This window comes from Dasypus novemcinctus, chromosome 4 (assembly GCF_030445035.2).
Source record: "Dasypus novemcinctus isolate mDasNov1 chromosome 4, mDasNov1.1.hap2, whole genome shotgun sequence".
Lineage (NCBI taxonomy): Eukaryota > Metazoa > Chordata > Mammalia > Cingulata > Dasypodidae > Dasypus > Dasypus novemcinctus.
Genome location: NC_080676.1, coordinates 48,337,499 through 48,361,694, shown reverse-complemented (window position 1 = coordinate 48,361,694; position 24,196 = coordinate 48,337,499). Strand labels below are relative to the sequence as shown.

General features: G+C 34.3%; 1 protein-coding gene and 1 pseudogene across 1 annotated transcript in view; one reads left to right on the top strand and one right to left on the bottom strand.

Annotated features, from left to right (window-relative positions):
• Nucleotides 1-24,196, bottom strand: part of LOC139438838 (uncharacterized) — a 396,979-nt gene that overhangs the window by 211,027 nt on the left and 161,756 nt on the right. The gene's annotated exons all lie outside the window — the stretch shown is intronic.
• LOC101441517 (BTB/POZ domain-containing protein 7-like) lies at nt 4,096-12,618 on the top strand (annotated as a pseudogene).

Below are 24,196 nucleotides of genomic sequence, written 5' to 3'. Positions count from 1 at the left end.
ATGAAAATAATGATACAATTTTCTAAGCACTACAGTGTTGATTATCTCATTTAATCCTCACATATGCCTTTGACTTTTGATCATTTTGACCTTTAAAAAATAAGTAAATGAATGTGACGTATGCCCCAGATCATGGAACAATTAAGTGCCAGGGTACGAATTTAAGAGCTAGAACGTAAAACTTTGACTTTCAAATTGCAAAATCTTTCTATTCCATGCTCAATTCCAATTCACTGAAAGCAATCCCTAAAGCACTTCTAAATGATATTATTGCTGATTCATTAGAATTTAGAGTTGTGACGATTATGGAGAAGCACCTTGTTATAGTTTAAATTTCCTCAACAATTCTAATTAGTGTGAAATCTAACTTATACTCTAAGATTACAAAGGCTTGCAGGTTACTCTCAGAAAATGGCATCCTGGAAACTGATTTCAATGTTACTATTTAATCATGCTAAGGCTGAGATATGCATATAATCAATCAGTATTTCTCATACTTTTTGATTATAAGATTTTTTTTTCTTAAAAATTATTGAGGATTGCAAAGAATTCTTTTGTTTTTGTGCATTTTATCTATTGATGATTACCATACTTGAAATTAAAGCTGAGAAAAAGTTTAAATAGCTATTAATTCATTTAACAATGATAAAAATTCATTTAATATTAAGATAAATAATGCATTTTTATGAGAATATTGAATAAAAAGTAGCATTACTTTACATTTCTGCAAATCTCTATATCCGACTTAATAGAAGATAGCCAAATTCTCAATTCTAATTCTCTTTTCATTTTGTTACATTAAATACTTATTGTAACTGTATTCCATATGTTCACAAACTTAAGGAGAGAAATAGAAAACAAAAAAGGACACAAACTTCTAAAGATGAAAACTATAATGCATGGGATGAAAAACACAAATGGTGAGATTAATAGCAGATTACACCTGCAGAAAAAAAAACTGAAGACATAGAAATAGAAAAACTCTAAAAACAGAAAAAGAAAATAAAATAGTGAAATAGAGAATTAAAAAATAAGAGCATCAGTAAGCAGTGGGACAATTTCAAGAGGACCAATATACATAAAACTACTTTAACCAAAGGAAAGGGGAAAGATGGAGCCAGAAAAAAGGTTGAAGAAATAATTGCCAAAACTTCTCCAAATTTGATGAAACCTATAAACCCATTCTCAGACAGATCTAAAAAATGCAACCAACCCAAGCACAAGGAACATGAAAAAAATCTATGCAAAATCTCCATGTACTAATAAATATTTTGGCAAAGTTTCTGTATATAAGATCATTATACAAAACTAATTACATTTATATAAACTAGCCACAAACAACTAAAAGCAGAACTAAAAAGTACCTTTAAAATAGCATCAAAAATACAAAAGACTTAGGAATAAATATGATAAAAATTGTGCAAGACCACTATACTGAAAATCACAAAACATTGCAAAGAGAAATTAAAGAAAACAAGTAAATGAATAGACATTCTGTGATCATGGTTTAGAAAACTCAATGATTTTAGGATGTTAACTTTCCCTAAATAGATTTATGAATTTAATATAATCTCAATCAAAATCCCAGGAGAAATTTTGTAGAAATGGACAAACTGATTCTAAAATCCATATGAAACTGCCAAGGACCTAGAATAGCCAAAACAACTTTGAAAGAAAGAACAAAATTGGAGAACAAACATTCCATGATTTCAAAGACAAAGCAACAGTAGTCAAGGCAGTGTATTTGTGTCAAGATTGAAATATAGACAAGTAGAAGAGAATGGGGAGTCTAGACATTGAGCCACATATACATGGGCAAATTATCCTTATATTTTATATACAATTTTATTTAATACACAGTATCATATCCATATAAAAATGAACATGGATCTATAACTTGAACCATATACAAAAATTAACTCAAAGAACATCATAAACCTAAATAAAAACCTAAAACTATAAAACATCTAGAAGAAAACATACAAAAAAGCCTTTCTTATTTTAGGCTAGGAAAAGATTTCTAAATATGACAACAAAAGAATGATCAAAAAGGGGGAAAAATGAGAAATTGGACTTCATCAAATTGAAAATTTCTGCTCTTTGAAAGACATTCTTAGGAGAATGAAAAGATAGACCACAAAGTAGAATAAAGTATTTGCAAAGCATATATCTGATAAAGGACTTGTATTCAAAATAGAAAAGGAACCAGAAAAGTCAAAAATAAGAAAGTAAACACACAATTTAAAAATGGGCAAAACTGGGTCACTTCAGCATGACTATAATCAGGTAAATGCAAAGTAAACCACAATGGCATGCCACTGCCACTATTAGAACAGCTTAATATTAAAAGCACTGTCCATAAAAAGTTTTGGTGAAGATATGGAGGAACTGGAACCTTCTTGTACTGCGGGTAGGAGTGTAAAATGTAATAGTACAAACGTTATGGAAAATGGTTTGGCAATTTCTTAAAAATTCAAAATTAAAACTTTAATATGATCCAGCCATTCCAAACTTAGGTATTTCCCCAAGAAAAACGAAAGCATATGCCCATATCCACCAACACACACACACACAAAACAACGTATTCTCAAATGTTCATTGCCCAAACCTCAAACAATCCAAATATCCTTCATCAGATGATCAGGGAATGAATAAACGCATTGTTTACAATTACACACAATGAGGGTACTACTCAGTTATAAAAGAACTTTAAGTATTGATGCACAGTACAGCAAGTATGAATTCAAAATAATTACATGGAATAAAAGAAGCCAGACCCTCTCTTCTTCCCAGAGGGGGAAAAAAAAGAATACATACTATATAATTCTTTTTTTTATTAACAACTTTATTTCAAATTCACAAAAATAAAAGAACAGGAAAAAGGCAATTCAACAAGTTATGGAAACACTACTGTCAAAAAATTATTTTTCAGGCACTTTTATCTCATCTAATTTCTAACAGCTAACAGTAACAAAATTCAACCACATGTCAAAGAAAGTTCCCATCCTAGACTCAAACTTGCCCACGTTCAAAATACGCAACCCTGGGACTTATAGTGCTGAAGCCGTGCTGATGGCCAGGGCCAGGCCCTGCCCAGTGAGGGTGCCACCTGCACCTGACCCCGTGGAATGGGGCTCACTGGCCAGCACTAAGCACTAGCTGTCCTAGCATTTGAGGATGTCAGCATGGTTCTCAAGTACAAAGAACTAAGAAAAGAAAAAGGGGGCAGTGTACATGAAAGTTAAAATTTATTAAGTAGGAAAGCTATGCACATGAACAGGAGGAAGCAGAGAAATTTACTTAGAGAACATAGTGGAAACCAATTGAGGTGTGCAGGGCACGGTCAGCCCTCACAAGTTTGTCAGAGCTTCTCAAAAATGGGAAGGCATTGGCAGGCCTCGGGCTGACTAGAAGGGCTGACATTAAACTAGTAACTTCTAACCCTCATTGTACAAAATGTCACTTGAAAACGTGATCGGTCCTCCCCAGCCAGAAGATTCCAGAACACAAGAACCTGAACAGAGGTGCATTTAAGTAGCTTTACAGATGCTCTGAAACTCATTCAGCTCTCTTCTTAGCTTAGAATTTTCATCTTTAAGTGCTTCCTAATTTATCTGCAGCGTCGGGAAGTGCCGATCTCCTCAATGGCTGTGAAATCTGTGTTAAGAGAAACCATATACTCAGAGCCCATGTGGAGAGAAAGGGCCCTGCCAGCTCCGACTGGGAAAAAAAGGACAGGTAAGCGCTGCAGGGAGAAGTCTTGCAGCAACTCTCAGCGAGTGTCTGCTCCACAGCCAAGGCAGGTAGGTTCCATTCCACCCCTCGTTTTGTTCTCATCCAGGAGGTCACTGGCCTTTGTCCGGTCCTCGAAAAGCAGCTGCTGGTAAGGCCCAGAATACCACAAGCCATTTTTCTAGGCCTTCCACTTCCGCTGCTGGCGTGCCCGCCACCCTCTGCCTCCGCCTCGGGGGGAGCTTCCGGTGGTGGGAGCGGAAGCAGCAGTGAGCAGCACGGCGGCTGGCGGAGGCCAATCAGCGGGCCATACTGGCCGACCCCGCGGCCGCGTGGAGCGGCTGCTTTGCGCCCAAGGGGATGATGTCAAGCTTCCTGCAAGGCTTAGCCTTCATCCTGCTCTCCAGAGCTCGGAGCCTAGTCATTCCTGACAATTTTGGCCATGGAAAGCGGAAATATATTAAGCAAGGTCCATCAGTAACCAATGAGACACATTTTGGAGATGCTAAACTTGAAGCTCTTAAAAAGGCAAATCCATTCTCCTTTAAACAGTGTCTGAAAAGCAAGAATCTCAACTTGTCAAAAGAGGTGACCACCAACAATAGGTTTCTTCAAAGGAAGCCAGGAAACACTCACTGGGACTTAAACACAATTTCCCAACCACCCAGATCATGGGTATGGCCTGGAATTCCAGCAGCCATTTTTCTAAGGTATTTTTAAACTCATCCACTGTATTTTTAATTTCCATAAACGCTACTTTTTTGCAGATTTTTGAATTGTTTATGCTTACACACTGTCACCTTAATATCCTTAATCTCTTTAGTCATGTTTTCCTTCATCTCCTTAAATTGGGAGTTCTTAACCTTTTTTGTTCCACAGATCCCTTTGCCAGTCAGGTTAAAAACCACCGTCTCCCTACTAAGTTCACACTATACTGTGTATTATTTAATAAATACATCACAGCCACACCAACATGCCTTCACAAATGTTTTACTGAATTTTCAATTTAAGCTTACGGACCCCCTGAAATCTTTCCAGGGACTCCCTGTGGACACGGGAAGATGACTATGGACCCCTGCCTTAAATTAAGGACATTTGTTTGAACAGCATTTATTAGTTGTCTTAAATCCTGAATCTCATTTAGATTCTTCTCTTGTTCTTTTGAGTAGATCATAACTTCCCATTTCTTAAGGTGAGTTATTTTTTGTAGATACCTACACATCTGCCTATGTTGATGATTTTGCTCTGTTGATCAATTTCTCTCTCTTGCCTAGTAGTTTTATTTCATAGCTCAACTTTGATTTTTAGTTTAATATTTTCTAAAATTTTAATATTGCCCTGATTAAGTAGTTAAACTGGCAGGAAGCAACTAATGTAGCCAGACCAGGTCTACTGTACCTGGGAAAGAATCTGGAACCAGTCTGTCTTCCTTCACTTTCCAAGCTGGTGAGCAATTGGCATTCCTTGGCAAACTTTTCCATAAAGATGAATTCTTCTATTTCTACTACCTCTCCTGAGCTAGAAAGTTATTGAAGTTATATTCCCTGAAGAGATGAAGACAAACCACATCCAACCCTCTGCTGCACTCTCCCTCTTCCCTGGGAGGAATCTGTCCTTTTCTTCCCTTGGCCACTCAGCCACAGGTATTAATGAGTCTGTACACCTCCAAGATGGGAGAGGGGGCAGGCAGCATTCTCAGACACAGGGGTATCACTCATGGTTTTTCCTTCGATCTCTCCATCTCTGCAGCCCTAGTCCCTATTGGACAATACATGCTACACTTTCCTGGCCTGCAGAGTTCCCCAAGTGGTTCATTTTTGTGAGAGAGCTGTGCCGTGACTGAGCTACTCCAACACCATCTTGGATGGCCCTCTATATGACCCTTTTATATAAAATTCTAGGAAATGTGTATAGTGACACAAAGCAGATCAGTGGTGCTTGGAGATGAGAAGGTGGACCAGGAAATGATAGAAGAGAGGGATTAAAAGGAGTTATGGACATGTATATTATCTCAATTGTAGTCATGGTCTCACAGGTGTTTATATAAGTCCAAACTTACAAACTGTAGATATATAGGTGAAGTTTATTGAAGATTAATTATTCCTCAATAAATCTGTTTTTAAAAAAAGGTTAACTAGATTTCCTAATGTAAATAATATAAAATTAGCCATACATTTTTTCTCATTTGGGAAACATTTTTGACAGAAATTTGAGAGGAAATAGCAACTATTAAAAACTAAAAGCTTTTCCATTGGAAACAATTTACAAATGTTTAAAAGGGTTTAACTTTTAGTTGCCATGACTACTCAGTAGTTCTGTAAAATATTTATGGTTAAGTGCCTCTTTTCTGTTATTTATTTCTGGAAAATTAGATTCTTGTGTTTATATCTTTTCACATTCTTCCCTTCTTTCTGTAGAATAAAAATGTTAAAGACCCATCAATAATTTATGAGAAGAAAAAAATATTAAGTCTAATATATAAAATTTAATGGTCTCACTTAACTTATGAACATCATGAATTCAGTAGTGACAGGATAAACAATATTTCATTAAAAATAAAATGAACTGAGCAGAAATTAAAATTTAATACCTAAAATTTAGGTTCTTTGGATTTTATTTGTTTAAAAAAGAGGATATATATTTTGATTAGCTGTGTCAGAATCACCATCGTAAAATACTTACAAAGATAAATTATAACTATGAATAAACTTATTATTTTTATTTTATAAAAAGTAGAAAAAAAACCAGCATCATCACTAAAATAAAAAAAAAGTTAAATTGGATTATTTGGAATTTAGCATCATACTCATAAGAGTAAAAAGCATTTACAACTACCATTTTAATTTTTTAAAATGTTCTAGATGTAACTGTAAAAACAGGTATTATATAAACTGAAGTTCAATATAAAATTTCCAAGTATGGATTTGGGATCAACTTACCATAACAGTAGCACTGAAAATTTATTAATTTATGTCCCACACGTGAAGCTGATTGACTCGTTTTTAGGTTCATCATGATTTTCAAGTTAAGTTAAAAAATTCTACACAGCAGAATTGTGAGAAGATGATAATGTAGGAAGCTCCAGGAATCAGTTCCTCTACCAGAACAACTATTAAACAGGCAGAAACTGTCTGAATCAACTATTTTGAAACTCTGGAGACTAACAGAACATTGTGCCACATCCAGGGAAGAGGAGGATGAAGAGGCTGGTAAATCTTGGTAAATACCAGTGAATTCTATTCTTCATGCCGTGACTACCATCATCCATCCCCCACATACATAGCAGGTAGCACTAAGGTACCAAATTCTAGCCCCTGGTGCATCTTGATGGTGCCAGGATGGAATATAAAGACCTAGATCCCCAAGATCTGGGATTGTACAGTGTGATCAATAGACAGTATTTTTGATTAGCTAATTCAGAATTTGGGGTACCTGGCTCTGAAAGACATATTGTATCAAACCATTTTGGGAAAAGGACATGGAAGATTAAAGACAATACCCTTCCTCAAAAACTACAGAAAACTTTTGAAGGTCTGCGTTTACTGAGCAAGTGCCAAATCAAGAAAACACAGCTTCAAAGAGTCATAGGAGAAGCTCCTGGTACCCTTATTCACAACTCCCAGGGCAGTGAGGAGCCAGCCAGCACTAACTTTATGGGGATTTCACCTTTTTTCCAGTTGGGAAATACTAACCTGGGAAACTCCTCTCCAGCACAAACTTCATCCCAGAATTTGTTTCCAGGAAAAAGCAGTATGAGACAGTGAAAGCGAAATAAGAAATAAATGAGCCAGGCTGCCTAGGACAAAAGCTTACTTGCTTTAAGTCCAGGGGTAGAGGAACCAGGAGAAGGACAGGGTCTCTTTCCTGGGAAGCAGAGAGAACATACAAGTTCCTGTAAACTGGGGAATTCTTAGGCCACTAACAAGTAAAACCCAAATAAGACTCAAGCCCAGAAAACAGGAAGGATCCTGCAGTTTGCATCCATGTTAGGCTGACCTTATTGATAGAAGGGTTGAACACTGAAGGAGAGCAAAAGCCTACAGAAAATCAATTTCAAAGACTGGGAAAGGTGTTTTTGGCAATATTTTGTTTAGTTTTGCAAGCTCCTGGCACTCACGGGAATCTGTCCTATCATTAGCTGTATACAAATTTAAAAAAAAAAACAAACATCTCAGGAAATTAGTAACTGACTTATTTTAAAATATTAAAATGGACAGTGTGTAACAAAAGATTACAAGATGAAGAAACAGGAAATGATGGCCCATCCAAAGAAAGAGCTGATAAAAATCCTGAGAATATCAATGAAAAAGAACAAATATACCAGAAAAAGCCTTTTAAAAATGATGATCAACAAGCTCAAGGAAGTGAAGGAAATTTTAAAGAAAGACCAAAGGATAACAGTAAAACAATAAAATGAATAATATGAAAATCTCAATAAAAAGATAGAAATTCTAAAAAAGGAATCAAACAGATTTACTGGAGTTGAAAACCAAAATAACTGAAATGAAAAATTGCCATGAAGTTTTCAACAGATTAGAGCTGGCAGAAGAAAGAATCAGTGAACTCAAGGACAAGATGATTGGAATGAGTCATACTGAGGACCACAAAGACATAAGAAGTAGAAAAAAGTGAAAATTGCCTAAGAGATAAAATTAGATAAACAAGATGAAAGGAACAAGTTCCTAGAAACATAAAAATTACCTACACTGAATCAAGAAGAAATAGAAGATCTCAACAAACCAATAACTAGCAAATCAAAAACTTCCCAAAAAAGTAAAGTCTGGGCAGGACCGGGTAGCTTCACAGGGCAATTGTCCCAAACATTCCAGGAAGAATTAACACCAATCCTGCTCAAATTCTTCCAAAAAACTTGAAGAGGAGGGAACACTACCTAACTCATTCTAGAAAGTCAATATCACCCCCACACTAAGCCAGAAAAAGATACTACAAGAAAACAAAATTACAGACAAAAATATCTTATGAACATAATTGCAAAAAGCCTCAACAAAATAATAATAAAAGAGAATTCAATGGCACATTAAACAAATTATATACCATAATCAATTGTGATATATCTCAGGTATGCAAAGGTGGTTCAACACAAGAAAATCAATTAATGTACAACATACATTAATAGAATGAAGGAAAAAACATATGATCATCCCAATTGATGCAGAAAAGGAATGTGACAAAATCAGAACCTCTTCCTGATAAAAACATTCAGAAAACTACGAATAGAAAAAAATCTTCCTCAACATGACAAATGGTAGATATAAAAAACCTGTAGCTTACATCATACTTAAAGGTAAAAGACTGAAGGATTTCTTCTAAAATCAAGAACAAGATGATGTTCCCTGTCACCACTGTTATTCAACATTGTACTTGGAAGTTCTAGCCTGAGCAATGAGGCAGGAAAAAAAAAAAAGAAAAAACATCTAAATTGAAAAGGAAGAACTAAAGTTTTCCTTATCTGCAGATGACATGATCCTGCATGGAGAAAATTCTGAAAAAGCCACAAGGGCTACTAGATGAATTCAGCATAGTGATGGGTATAAAAAATCAGTGCCCCTAAATCATTACTGTATCTATACACTAATGAACAATCTGTGGAAGAAATTAAGAAAAAAATCCATTTACAATAGTAAGTAAAGGAATCAAATACCTAGGAGTAAATATAACAAAATATGTAAAGAACTTGTATACAGAAAACTACAAAGTATAGGTAAAAGAAATTTAAAAACAAAACAAAACAAAAAACAAATGGAAAGCCATTCCATGTCCAGAAACTGGAAGAATAAATATTGTTAAGATGTTGTGGTGTTTTGAAACCTTAAGTACCCCAGAAAATCATGTCCTTAAAACTAATCCATTCCATTGAGTATAAATCTATTGTATTAGGGCATTTTGATGAGGTTATTTTACTTAAGGAGTGGCCCAAGGCAGGCCTTAATCCTCTTACTGGAATCCCTTATAAGGGAATGGAATTCAGACAGAGAAAAAAAATCCATGGAAGCAATAAGCTGAAAGCAATGAAACCTGGAAGAGAAGGGGAGGATCAGCAGAGACTGACATGCATCTTGTCATGTGGCAGAGGACCCAAGGATCACCAACAGCCAATATTCAGGAATAAAGAATTACCTTGATGGTGCCTTGATTTGGACACTCTTATGGCCTCAAACCTGTAAACTTGTAAGATAATAAAGTCCCATTGTTAAAGCAAACCCATTTGTGGTATTTTCTTTCAGCACCCTATAAAACTAAAACATTTCAATTCTGGTGAAAGTAATTTACAGATTCAATACAATCCTAATGAAAATTGAACAGCCTTCAGAAAATGAGAGAGTGGTCAACAGGATAACTGCCCTACAAGAATTACTAAAGGGAGTTCTGCAGGTTGGAAAAACAAAAACAAAAACAGGAGAGAGTGGATCGGAGTAATGTAAAGAAATGAAGATCTTTAGTAAGTGTACTTAAAAAGGATAAATGCAAAACCCAGTAGTATTGTATCCTCAATATAAAACTCTACTCTTTCATTCTCATAAGAGTGAGAATACAATTGAATAAGTAAAAGGTATATGTCCTGATAATGGACGTGCAAAATATGAAGTGGTCAAGTGGGACAAAAACAACAGAAAGCAGGGAAACAAGGATATGAGAGCACAGTATGTGTAGGGTATTTAAGCTAGGTTAGTATCTTTTCAAATTACTAGGTTACAAATGTAGGTTATGTAATATAAACCCCACAGTTAATATAAAGAAAGAATTTTAAAAATATACAGAAACAGAAATAAGAAAGGGATCAGGCAAATACATCATAAAAGATCAAGTAAACAGAAAAGGAGGCTGCAGTATAGGAAAAGAGAGACTAAAAAGATATGACATTAAAAAACAAAGAAAAAATAAGTTGAAGTTCTGCCTTTTTAGTAATAATACTGAATGTTAATGGGTTAAACAAATGGCACAGATTGGCAGAATGGATAAAAAGCATTATCCAACTATATGTTGTTTATAAGAGACTCACATGAGTCCCAGCGACACAAATAGGTTAAAAGTAAAAAGTGGAAAAAAGATATTCCATTTGTGACATTTTGAGGCTGGGTGGACCCCAGAACGTCCTGTACTTGAAGCTAATCCATTCCAGTGTGTGTAAACCTACTGTAGGTGGGAACTAGTGATTAAATTACTTGTTAAGGGTCTTTGAGTAGATTGTGTGACCCAGGGTGGGTCTTAATCCTCTTAGTGGAGTCCTTTTTAAATAGGAAAAACATGTAGAGAAGAAGCTGAGAGAGAAAGCCACAGACAGAATAGCCAGAATGAAAGCAACATAGCCCAGAGGAGAAAACAGAGACTGGCAGGCACCACTGTTTGCAGAGGAGTCCAGCATTGCCCACAGCCATCTTCAGGGAGAAAACATCATCTTATACCTTGATTTGGACATTTTTCTCAGTCTCAGAATGGTAAATATGCTAATAAATCACCATTGTAAAGGTCAACCCATTTCTGGTATATTGCCTCGGCAGCCTTAGCAAATTAAAACACCATGCAAATAGTAATAAAAAAATAAAAATGAAAATAAAAAAGCTATACTAATATCAGACAAAATAGACTTGAAGTTAAAAACTGTTATAAGAAACAAAGGACAATATATGTTAATAAAGGGACAATCCACCAAGAAGAAATAATAATCATAAATAGTTATCCACCTAACTATGTTGCTCCAAAATACATAAGGCAAACATTGGCCAAACTGAAAGGATAAACAGATACCTCTACAATAATAGTTGGAAGCTTTAATACACCACTTGTATCAATAGATAAAATATATTCATTTAAGATCAAAAAAGAAACAGAGAACCTGAATAATATGGTAAATGAACTAGAAAGAATAGACATATAGAGAACAACGGGATGTATATTCTTCTCAAAGCACATGCCACCTCAAAAAGAAGTTTATTAAGCATAGAAATTCTAATAGATCTGTTGATTATGTCAAGCAGATGTAAGAACTCCTCTCTGGGTGGGATATTAGAGATACCAATGCATCAGTGGAAGAATATGAGGGAACTTTAGCCTTAAAAGAGCTTTCTGTATAAGCCAGTTTGACTAGACCAGAAGCCCAGACATTGCAGAAAGATATGGTCAAGCTTTATGAGTACAGCTATCATAATGATATAGACAATATTTCGAGAAACTTGTTTCCTGTTCATTGTGCCATTTTGGAGACAAGGTAGCCAATTTTTAAAACACTGCTTTCTTCCTCACCCGAGTATGAAGCAGAGATAATAATGGAGATCAACACAGCTAGTATAGATATGCCCAGGTTTTCTGCTTTGTTCCACTACCTTTGTACAAGGGGAGTTTGGAATCGAGGACTCAAGATTTCGAAATGTTGATATCCTCATTCAGCTTATTCCCTTGAAGTAGATATGAGCAGATTCTTTGATTTCATGTGTTATTATGATGTTGTCCTTAAGTTTTCTTCAGACTCTGAACTGGTTGAAGCTTTTGGTGGAAATCTGAACTGCTTAGATGAAGAGTTCAAAGCTCACAAGGCTATTATTTCTGCCAGGTCTCCATTTTTACGAAATTTATTACAAAGGAGAAAATGGACTGGTGAAGAAATCTCAAGCAGTACTTTGAGGACTATATTATGTTAGTTAAGTCCATTATACAAAAAAATATATGCAAAAGTTATATTACATTGTATGTATATCAATGAGGCAAACCTCTCATTTTTGCACTGTAGTCCCTATGTTGGGAGCCTCAGTGAAGTTCAGTCTCTGGTCACAGGGAAGCCAAAGATGACCAGGGCAAAAAGCCATGGAACTTTACCATATAACACTATTCTTGGAATTTGACATGCTTGCACAAGGTATGAAATTCTGATTTAAAAATGTTTTAATTATATTCATGTATTTATTTATTTATTTTAGGGAGTACCGGGGATTGAACTGAGAACCTTGTACATGGGAAGAACGTGGTCAGTCACTGAACTATATCCACTCCCTGATTTTAAAATTTCAATTTCCAAAATTACATATTTGTATTCCAAATTGAAAACATAACTGATATGTTGTATGATTTCAGTGTTTTAGAAGTGATAGGGTAATTTTATTTTTGGACTCATAATTATGACATCAGAGACTGAATTGAAGGTCAGTATTATGAGGCTTTTAGCCATTGCTTTACAGCCCATTTTGAACTCAAATAAGAAAATTGCTCGAATTTGCTTTTTGTCAAACATCATTTCTATAGTCTAAAATAAATATAAAGTAAACAGCAAGTAATAAGTCATTATCAAAAAAATAAAGTGAGAAATGTACATTAAAATGATGTCTAACATAACCACATTTATTTAAGAATGTATGCCAATATCAAATGGCAAATTTCAACAATGGAAAACTGCAAGTACGTCTACACCAAACTCATTACTTGATACTAGTAATGAGGAAATCAAGAAACAAAATTCCATTTCCAATGGCAACTAAAAGATGTAAAGAACTTAAACACAGAAAATTATACTGAGTGAAATAAGCCACACAAAAGTACAAATATTATATGATCTCATGGATAAAAAAATAACAATACTCAAAGAACCAGAATCTACAATATAGTTTACTAAGGGTTGGATTGGTGGTAGAGAATGGGGAGTTATGCTTTATTTGTACAGAATTTCTATGTAGGTTGATTGCAAATATTTGAAAATAGATGGTAGTGATGGTAGCACATTATTGTGAATATAATTTACAGCACTGAGTGATATATGTGAATATGGTTTAAATGGAAAACTTTAGGTGCTATATGTTACTAGAATAAAAATTAAAACATAAAACATAGGACTATAAACTATAATGAACCCTATTGTAGATGATGGACTATAGTTATAGTACATGTTCTTTCATGAATTATAACAAATATATGACACTAATACAAGGTATCAATAGGAAGCCACATGGGAAAAATATACTTAATGTAAAGTACAGCCAATAGTTAATAGTACTATATTAATAATCTTTCATCAATTTTAAGAAAGATATCACACTAATGCAAAGACAACAATGTGAGGGTGTGTTGGGGAATTGTTTTTTACATGATTTTCCTGTAAACATACCACTTCTCTAACTAAAAAAATATTTTAAAATAATAATAATAGGACATATTTCACAGGCCCATGTACTGAGTGTTTTAAATGAGCTAATCCATACAAACTGCTTCACACAGTGCCTAGAACATAGACTCGCTCAATAAATTCTGGGTACTGCTGTTAAAAATATAGTGCAATTAAACAAAAATGCTATAATCAATTGTAACAAATGTTCCACAGCATGCAAAATGTTAGTGACTGGGTAGTATTTGGTAATCCTGCATTTTGCATGATTCTTCTGTAAACTCACAACTTTTCTAACAAAATTTTTCTAAAAAAAAATGGAAGGGTAAGAGGCCCCAAATGGCCAAAGCCACCTTGAAAAGGGAGAATGAAGTTGCAGGACTCACAATTCCCATTTTTAACTTATTAAAACACCACATTGATCAAAACTATATGATATTGGCAAATGGACAGACATACAGACCAATTAAATCAAACTGAGAGTTCAGAAATCATCCCTCACGTCTTATGGCCATCAAATTTTTGACAAAAATGCCAAATCTACTGAATAAAGAACAGTCTCTTCACCAAGTGGTGCTGGGAAAACTGGATGTCCATATACAAGAATGGACATCCTCACAGATTATATAAAATATTCACTCAAAGTAAATCTAAGAACCTAGGTATAAGAGGTAGAACTATCAAATTCCTGGAAGAATGTCGGGAAGGCTCTCCAGGATCCCGTTAGGCAATGGTTTCTTCAGCTTTACACCCAAAGTACAAGCAACGAAAGAATAAATAGAAAATGAGACCTCATCAAAACTAAAAACTTTGTACCTCAAAGGACTTTATCATGAAAGTAATATGACAATCTATACAATGGGAAAAATATCTGGAAACCACATATCTGATAAGGGTTTAATATAAGAAATAAACAAAGAAATCCTTCAACTCAACAACAGAAAGGAAAACAGCCACATTAAAAATGGACAATAGAGTTGAATATACATTTCTCCAACAAAGACATACGAATGGCCAAAAGCACATAAGAAGATATTCAACAGCATTAGCCATTTAGGAAGTTCAGATCAAAAATTATTGTGAGATTCCATTTCACAACAATGACAGTGGCTGCTATTTTTTTAAAAAATTACACGTTTGAGAGGATTTGAAGAAACTGGAACACTCATTCATTACTGGTGGGAAATGTAAAATGGTGCAGCTGCTGTGGAAGAAAGTTGGGTATTTCCTCAGAAAGTTAAATATAGAATTACTAAATAATCCTGCAATCCACCTTTCTAGGTATATACCTAAAAGAACTGAAAGCAGATATTTTCACACTGATATTCATAGCAGCATTATTCACAATTGCCAAAAAATGGAAGCAACCGAAGTGTCTATCAACCCATGAATGGAAAAACAAAATGTGGCATTTATGCACTGGAATATTATTTAGCTGTAAAAATCAATGAAGTTCTGATATATGCAGTAACACAGAATAACCTTGAAAACATCATGTGAGTGAAGTAAGCCAGACATAATATGATCTTAGGGATATTAAATAATGAGAATAAGCAAACATAGAGTCAGAACTAGAATATAATTTACCACAGAACACATTGTGGATAAGGAATGGGAAATTCATGCTTAAATTGTACAGAGTTTCTACTTGGAATCAAGGGAAAAAATGGCAATGGATTGTGGTTATGGTAGCACAACATTTTTCTAATCAAATGTGTTACACTTTATCTACATAAGCATCTAGATACTGATTTTTCACTTTGCATCCAGACAGTTGATAGTGTAACCATGGGTAATGTGGAGGAGTAACCAAGAGGTCTTAGGCACTTATTCTCAAACTCTCTGTAATGTTTAAAATCTGTTCGAATGTTTTACAGTTTCTTTATGACAGGCATTACAGATATCTCCAGTTGAAAAATAAACCTGCCTCTCATGATTAAGAACACTATATTTTACTCTATCACATTGCAGAATGCAACTGGCTGTCACATTTAAAGCAATGACATACCAATGAAATCAGAACATAATTACTTTCATTTTTATTTTTTGGACATATAGCAAGCTATCATTTAAATCTTACCACAGATGTATTACATCTAACAAGTTCTCTTGAGCTGGTGGCAGCAAAGCTATTAAGTTATCAACCCAAACATGAAATGATTCAATTCCCTCAGGGTTTGTTAAGTTTAAAAGTAGATAGGAATAGGAATGGAATATAATGCAATCAAGTTAAGAAGTCTCAATATAACTATTATGAATTCAACAGTAAAACATATGAATACAAAATAATTTGAAACTGTGTGTTTGTGTATGTGTATGTTAGATAAATATTTCTTCCATGTTACATGGTTATATTTTTAATCATAAGTAATTAAAACCAATTCTATATTTAGAAGAAAGAAAACCTTATAAAATGTAAAGGAAATGTCTCTACATTCCTCTCCAGTGATCTAACCCAAAAATATATCCATTCTATATATCATACAAATCAAAAGAATATCCTGCCAGAGTATTCTCATATAATTTTCCTTTAAAACACTTATTTCAAGTATTATATTTTCTTTGTATGTCTGTTTCTTTAATTTCTATTTATTCAGATAAGGACTATATCTATTTTGTTCAATACTATATACCCAATGCCTGATTCAGGATCAGATGCATAATAGGCATCTAATTAATATGTGAATGAAATATGAGTAAATCAATGAGTGAATGAACACATGGTGGAAATGCATATCTACCTTTGCTCTTGCATGTCACTCCTCCAGACAAACTTCCTATATAATTTAGATCCTACAAAGACAACTGTCATTAAACTTAAAAATTTCACAATATATAATTTTCCTTAAGGTTTATAACCAGATTTTTCCCCTGTAATTTTCAACTGTTGTTGCATAAAATTACCAATTTATACATCTCTACAAACTTCATGAAAGCTAATGTTTTCAAAATTAAACCTGGGAAGCACATAATTCTAATAATTTTAACTATAGACAAGACAATAATTTCTATGCAAATTCATCCCCAATAAGGAAAGCATTGGACTTTAAACCTAATAGCCAAAATACCAAATAGCAAAGAATTGAAAGTAAAGTCCCAAATCCACTGAAGAGGTGGAAGTGAATAAGGAAACTCAGTGATGTATATTTCATATAGAAATGTTTTTGTTTCCTACTGTCCTAACCTTGCCAATGATATCATTTTATTGTCCTTTTATTTCATATCAAATTAGTAAACTATCCATAATAAAACTACTTGATTCTCATTTATTCATTGTATTTAAATTTTCTTGTTGTTGACTAAGAGTACCATTAGTACTTTTAATAGTAAGTTGCTTAAATGATTTTTAAAAATTAACTAAAATGACGCAACCACTTTGGAAAACTGTTTGGTAGTTTCTTAAGTAGTTAAATGTGCTTCTACCCTATGACCCAACAATAACAATTCTAAGTATTCATCAAAAAAACAAAAGAAAATATATGTGCTCATAAAAAGCCCTCTATAAAATTTTTTCTATCAGCTTCATTCATAATAGCCCTAAACCACAATTAAACCAGATGTTCAGCAGGAGGAGTATGGATGAGCAAAATGTTTTGTTTATTGTAAATATTATTAGGCAGTGAAAATCTACTGATACAAGTAAAATCATGCATGGAGCTATAAAAATTATGCTGAGTGAAAGGAGCCAAACAGTACATACTATGTGGTTACATTTATTTGAAATTCTAAAGAACAGGTAAAACTAAATTATGTTGATAGATATCCACTTCTTTGGAGAAGCCTAACTAGGAAGGGAGACAAGTGAACCTACTGAAGTGACTGAAATGTTTATATCATGATATGCATTCCTCAAAACTGATTGATGGGTATACATAACATCTAAGTTGTCCACTGTAAATAAATTATCCAGAGAGTTGCATGCCAGAATACCATTATTTTGTGATCAGATTATTTAGCTGTGATATTCAAATCTAAAATATAAAGTTTAAAAATAATACTCATATGTTTTATGTACATTACACTTAGAAAAGTAAAAGCACTCATTACTAGGCATACTGACATAAAGAAAGAGAACTAGGTAATCATCATTTTCCAGAAAGGGCAGCTGAAACTAGGCTGAAATGCCATTATATAATACAGATTCAAAAATACAATGCAAATGAAAAACTTTATAAGTTTTAAAGTTTCATGGTTACTGTTATAGATGCAATAGATTTTTATCAAAATTCACATAAAATTATTCAAAACAGACCTTTGCTTGGATTCTTTTTCAATAAAATTTCATTGAAGTATATCATGCATACATGAGCATACATAACAATAAGTGTATAGTAAAAGTTGTGAATTTACAAAACAAGCATGCATATCATCATACAGGCCTCCCACACATCACCCCACTACAAACATTTTGCACTGTTGTGAAACATTTGTTACAAACTATGAAATAGTATTATCAAAATATTACATTTAGTTATAGCCCATATCTTCTATTTGGGGTATTTTCCCCCCATCCACTGTTATTAGTCAGCCAAAGGCGTGCTGATGCAAAATATCAGAAATCTGTTGACTTTTATAAAGGGTATTTATTTGAGTTGGAAGCTTACAGTTGCCAGGCTATAAAGCATAAGTTACTTCCCTCACCAAAGGCTATTGCCATGTGTTGAGGCAAGGTGGCTGCCAAAGTTGCCAAGAGTTCAGGCTTATTGGCTTCTTCTCTTCCTGGGGCTCCTGTTTCTCTTGGGGTTCAGCTGCTGTGCTCTCTCCATAAGGTCAGCCATAGACTATCAGATGAATAACACTCTTTCTCTCCCTGGGGTTTATGTTATGTGTAAAGAGCTGTCTTTATACTCTGTGTTCTTCTCCTGTGTGTTCACTTCCTGGGCTTTAGCTCAAAAACCCGGAATTCTATCCTTTGCCATGTCTATTCTCTGTGAGTCACCACCCCCCAAGGAGAAGGGACTCAACTCCCTACTATCATGGCCCAATCAAAGGCCTAATCATAATTTAATCAATTAAAAGTTGTACCTCTGACAGATCAGTTTACAAACATAATCCAATGACTATTTTTTAAATTCATAAACAATGCCAAACTACTATACCACATGATTATTAACACTCTGTGTTAGTATTATACATTTTATAGTTAATGAAGAACCTTCTCATATTCCTGTTAACCACAGTCCATCTTCCACCACTGGATTCCGTGTGTTATACAGCCCCATGTTTTGTGCAGTCCATTCAAAGTGTAAACTCAGAGGCTCTCATTTTCATCTCAGAGTTCTGCTGTTATCACCTCAGTCAATTTTAGAATGTTTTCATTACTCCAATAGGAAAATCCCCTTACCTCCAAACCCCTCCTATGCAGTTGGCTCTTAGAATGAAGTGTCTTCTTTGGCACTGCTGCAAAAATATTACAATTTTACTGTTAACTATCACTCATAAGTTACATTAATTGTATTTTCCCAGGTATTACTATATTCTTAACACTTTGTAAAAGAACATTCTTTTATTTGTATTATTAACCACAACCTTCTATCCAACACCAAAACCACTCTGTTATACAGTCCCCAGATTATTCTTTAGCTTCCTTTCAATTGACATATTTGTCCGCAGACTACCCGTTTCAGCCACAATCACATTTATAAATCAACAGTGTTATTTATACTCACTATAATGTGGTAACATCGACTCTATTCATTTCCACATTTTTATAATAAACATTAAAATTCTCTATACATTAAGCATCAGTTCCCATTCTCAACCCACATTTTATCTCCTAGTAACCTATACTCTAGACTTTACCTTCATAAGTTTACTCATCATATTTAGTTCATATTAGTGAACTCATATAATAGTTGTCCTTTTGTGTCTGGATTATTTCACTCAACATAATATCCTTAAGTTTCATGTTTGTCTTATGCATCCTGATGTCATTTCTTCTTACAGCTGAACAGTATTCCTGTATATGTATGTACCACAGTTTGTTTAGCCATTCATCAATTGAGGAACACTTGTGAATAATGCTACAATGAACATCAGTTTGCAAATGTCATTTCACATCCTTGCTTTCAGTCCTTCTGAATATTTCTAGTAATGGGATGGCCAAATCATATGGCAGTTCTGTATTTAGCTTCTCGAGATCCTGCCAAACTATCTTCAACAAAGGCGACACCATTCTACATTCCTTCTAACAGTGAAGGAGTGTTCCTATTTCTCCACATCCTCTCCAGCACATGTAGTTATCTGTTTCTTTGATAATGGCCATTTTATAATGTATGAAATGGAATCTCATTGTAGTTTTGATCAGCATTTCCCTAATAGCTAGTGATGTGAACATTTTTTCACATGCTTTCTGGCCATTGGTTATTTCCTCATTATAGAAATGTCTATTCAAGTCTTTGGTCCATTTTTTAACTGGATTGCTTTTCTTTTCATCATTGAGTAGTATGATCTTTTTATATAACATGGATATCGAGCCCTTATCAGGTATGTAGTTTCCAAATATTTTCTCCCCATTAAGTTGGCTGTCTTTTTATTTTCTTGACAAAGCCTTTTGAAAAACAAATGTTTAATTTTGAGGAGGTCCCATTTATGAATTTTTTTCTTTCATTCCTCATGCTTTGGGTATAAGGTTTAAGAAACTACTGCAACCACAAGACCTTGAAGATGTTTTCCTATATTTTCTTCCAAAAGTTTTATGTTTATAGCTTTTATATTTAGGTCCTTGGTCCATTTTGAGCTAATTTTTGAAATAAGGGCCCTATTTCTTTCTTTTGAATATGGATATCCAGTTCTGCCAGCACTATTTGTTGAATAGACTGGTCCTCAGATGGTATCTAGTACAACTCAGAAAACTGCATCAGCTGATCCAACTTTAGTTTCAAGATGAATAGAAATAATGTGGTAGGAACTACCTAAACAAACATGCAAAATTATTCAAACTGTATAATTAAGGACTATATATACATTCTTAAAAGAGGTAACTTTATTTCACAAAGAAATTAACCACCATAAATTCTTGACTTAGGGGGTACTGGAGCTATCTTACAGTTGCTCACAAGAGTTGATTGTGTATATCTCTTCCTAATTTCATGTTCAATGATGTTACTTCATAGCATGAAATTGGCCATGGTGAGATATTTACATCATGGAAATGAGAAAAAGTTATAATTTTGTTTCATTTTTGTTTGGTCAGGATTGCCAATTGTTAAACATTCACTCATATACCACTGTCTAAGTTACCGTAAGGAAAGTTGATATAACATGACTTCAAATAATGAAATGCAATTTTTTTTCTGAAAAATGTGGTACATTCAGTAAGGTAAAGATACAGCAGTAGTCTGTGATGAAGTACTGTTTTAAGAGAATTAATTGTGGAGGTATAAAATCTGAATTTGAATACTACCTCTACCATTACTAGATATGTGACCTTGATATAAGTTACTTAACTTCTTTGTGCCTCTTTTCCTTATATGGAAACGAGGATTATATTACTTCCTTCCTAGAGTAATTTTAAGGATTAAATGAGATAATACACATACTACAGTCAGAAAAAGCTAGCACCAACAAATTTTGGTAATCACTTATATTGTCATTATTATTTTCACCATACTATTCTCCTGTTTTAGACTAAATCCTATAAAGTTTTAATTATTACTGTGAACATAAAATTTTTAAGTTTTTTCTAATTTGTTATTGTGCTTTATAGGAATGCTTTTGACCTTGTCCATTAGATGATATTGACCTTGTCCATTAGATCCAATGATTTATGGATAAATTTTCTAGAATTCTTTATGTAAATAATCATATTTTTAAATAATATTTTCTTTTTGTCAATTGCTATACTTCATTTCTTTTACTTGTTTTATTTTTGCTTCTGGAACCCCTAGTACAGTGTTGAAAATAAATGATGATAACAACCCTGTCTTCTTTCTGAAACTAAAAGAAATGCTACTAAATTCTCCTCATTAACAACGTTTACCGAAGATTTTTAGTAAATACATTTTATAATGTAAAGGAAGTTGCCTTCTTTCATAGTTTACTAGGAGTTTTTACTTTGGATTTCTATAATGCTATCAATTTTTTAACTTCCACTGAAATTACAGTTCTCTTATAATCTGTTGATTTGAAAAATAATGTTAATGCATTTAAAAATGTTACACTGTCCTTGTTTCATAGAATATATGAATATTAGGATAAGTGCATACATACATATGCACTTATGTGTATATCTGTGTATGTGCGTAGCGAGTTGCTAAAAAGTGCTTCGTAGAAACAAAGGCTCAGGCATAACAGATTTTTAGCAAATGACCACTTTATTACTTAAAAGAGAAAATTTTTTTAAAGATTTTTTAAAAATTTATTTCTCTCCCCTTCCTGCCCCCCTCCCCCCAGCTGTCTGCTCTCTGCATCCATTCGCTGTGTGTTCCTCTGTGACCACTTCTATCCTTATCAGCGGCACCAGGAATCTGTGTTTCTTTTTTGTTGCGCCATCTTGTTGTGTCAGCTCTCCGTGTGTGCAGCGGCATTCCTGGGCAGGCTGCACTTTCTTTCATGCTGGGCGGCTCTCCTTATGGGGCGCACTCCCTGAGTGTGGGGCTCCCCTATGCAGGGGACACCCCTGCATGGCAGGGCACTCCCTGTGCACATCAGCACTGCACGTGGGCCAACCCCACACGGGTCAAGAGGCCCGGGGCCTGAACCATGGACCTCCACTGTGGTAGGCAGATGCCCTCTCCATTGGGCCAAGTCCACTTCCCGTTAACAAAGGAAATTAAGAAGAAGAGGTCACACTGTGACCAAGGCCTGGGAAGGCCAACTGCTCGGGTCAGGGTCAGTGAATGGCAGCTCCACACACCCTGCTTTGTATCAGAGATGAGGGACATTTGTGTTACCCAAGGATTAGGTTTTTATACACTTTAGGGGAAGAGGGCAATGAACAAAAAGCACTCATCAAGCAACCCCTCTGCCCCAGCAGGCAGCTAGTGCTAACTGAGGATTTATATCTCCCCTAGGCTACTTGTAGTCTTTAGCAAAATTGAAACATCCTGAACACTTGCACACAAAAAAGCAAGAATGGGAACATATCAAATACCTGCATGCAAATAAGCAAAAATGGAAACATATGGAACACCTGTATGCAAGCAAGAGGGTAGATGAGGGAAGGAAGAAGGCTAGGTGTTTCTGTGACTTCCCCAGCATACACTCACACACACACACATATACAGGTAGACCTTGCTGGATATGTTTGACAAAATCAAATTTAAATTCATCTATATTCATTAGTGAACCTGGCCTCTATTCTTTTTTTTATATTTTGATCCTTGTCTAGGATTGGTATAAAGTTTATATTATTATATTAAAAAGAAAAGAAACTAGGCAGCTTTTTCTGTTTTTAGTTTCTGAAAGTTTGCATAAGGTTATCTATTCTTTGAAGGTTTGATAAAACCATCCTCTAAAACTGTAAAAGCTGATACTTTAGTCTCTAATAGTCTCTAATGACTGATTCAATTTATTATGTTTCTAGAACTAATTTTATTTTTATTACATCCTCCTCTACCCACCCAGTCCCACTCTGTACACAGCTATGTATTTATGTTTCTGATGGTCTTCTCTTTGCAGCACCTAGCTCAACACATAGAGCCATAATTAGTTTCCCAGATTTATCAAAGTTATGGCTTTAGAAAAAGTTCATAAGGAATCAATGCCATCCATCAAGTCTGCCAGATTCTAAGACTATTAATAAATATTGATAAAATCCTATTTAGAATTTGTCTATGTTCATTAATGAATTTGCCCTATAATCTTTTAAAATTACAATCCTTTCCCAGTTTGCTACACTAGTCTTATTAAAGGAACTGGTAAACTTTTCTAGTTTTACTTTACTCCAGTTTTTAGCCGGGAATCAAATAATACTAACAAATCATTCTGCCTCCAGGTATATTTTGTGCCATATACAAAAGATTCTACCTGAGCATTTTCTAAAACGTATTGTATAATTCCTTGATATTTAAAGTGTGGTCTGTACACTGGCAATACAGACATCACTTGAGATCTTATCTGAGATGCATAATCTAAGTTCTTCCTCAGACCCAGTGAATCAAAATATGCATTAACAACATTTCCATAATTAAACTTTGAGAAGCACTATTATAGAACATTAGATGGGAGTTATTAATACACATTGATAAAATAAGGACCCAAATCAAATAAACTAGGAAAATGCTGAATTAAATGAAGTCATTGCTCTTATTTGTCTTTATTGTCCAGGCCCACTAATGTTTCTCTCAGAAAAAAAAGCTAACAGAATGACTATTACACAAGATGAATCTTAAAATGTACAATACTGAAGTAGCT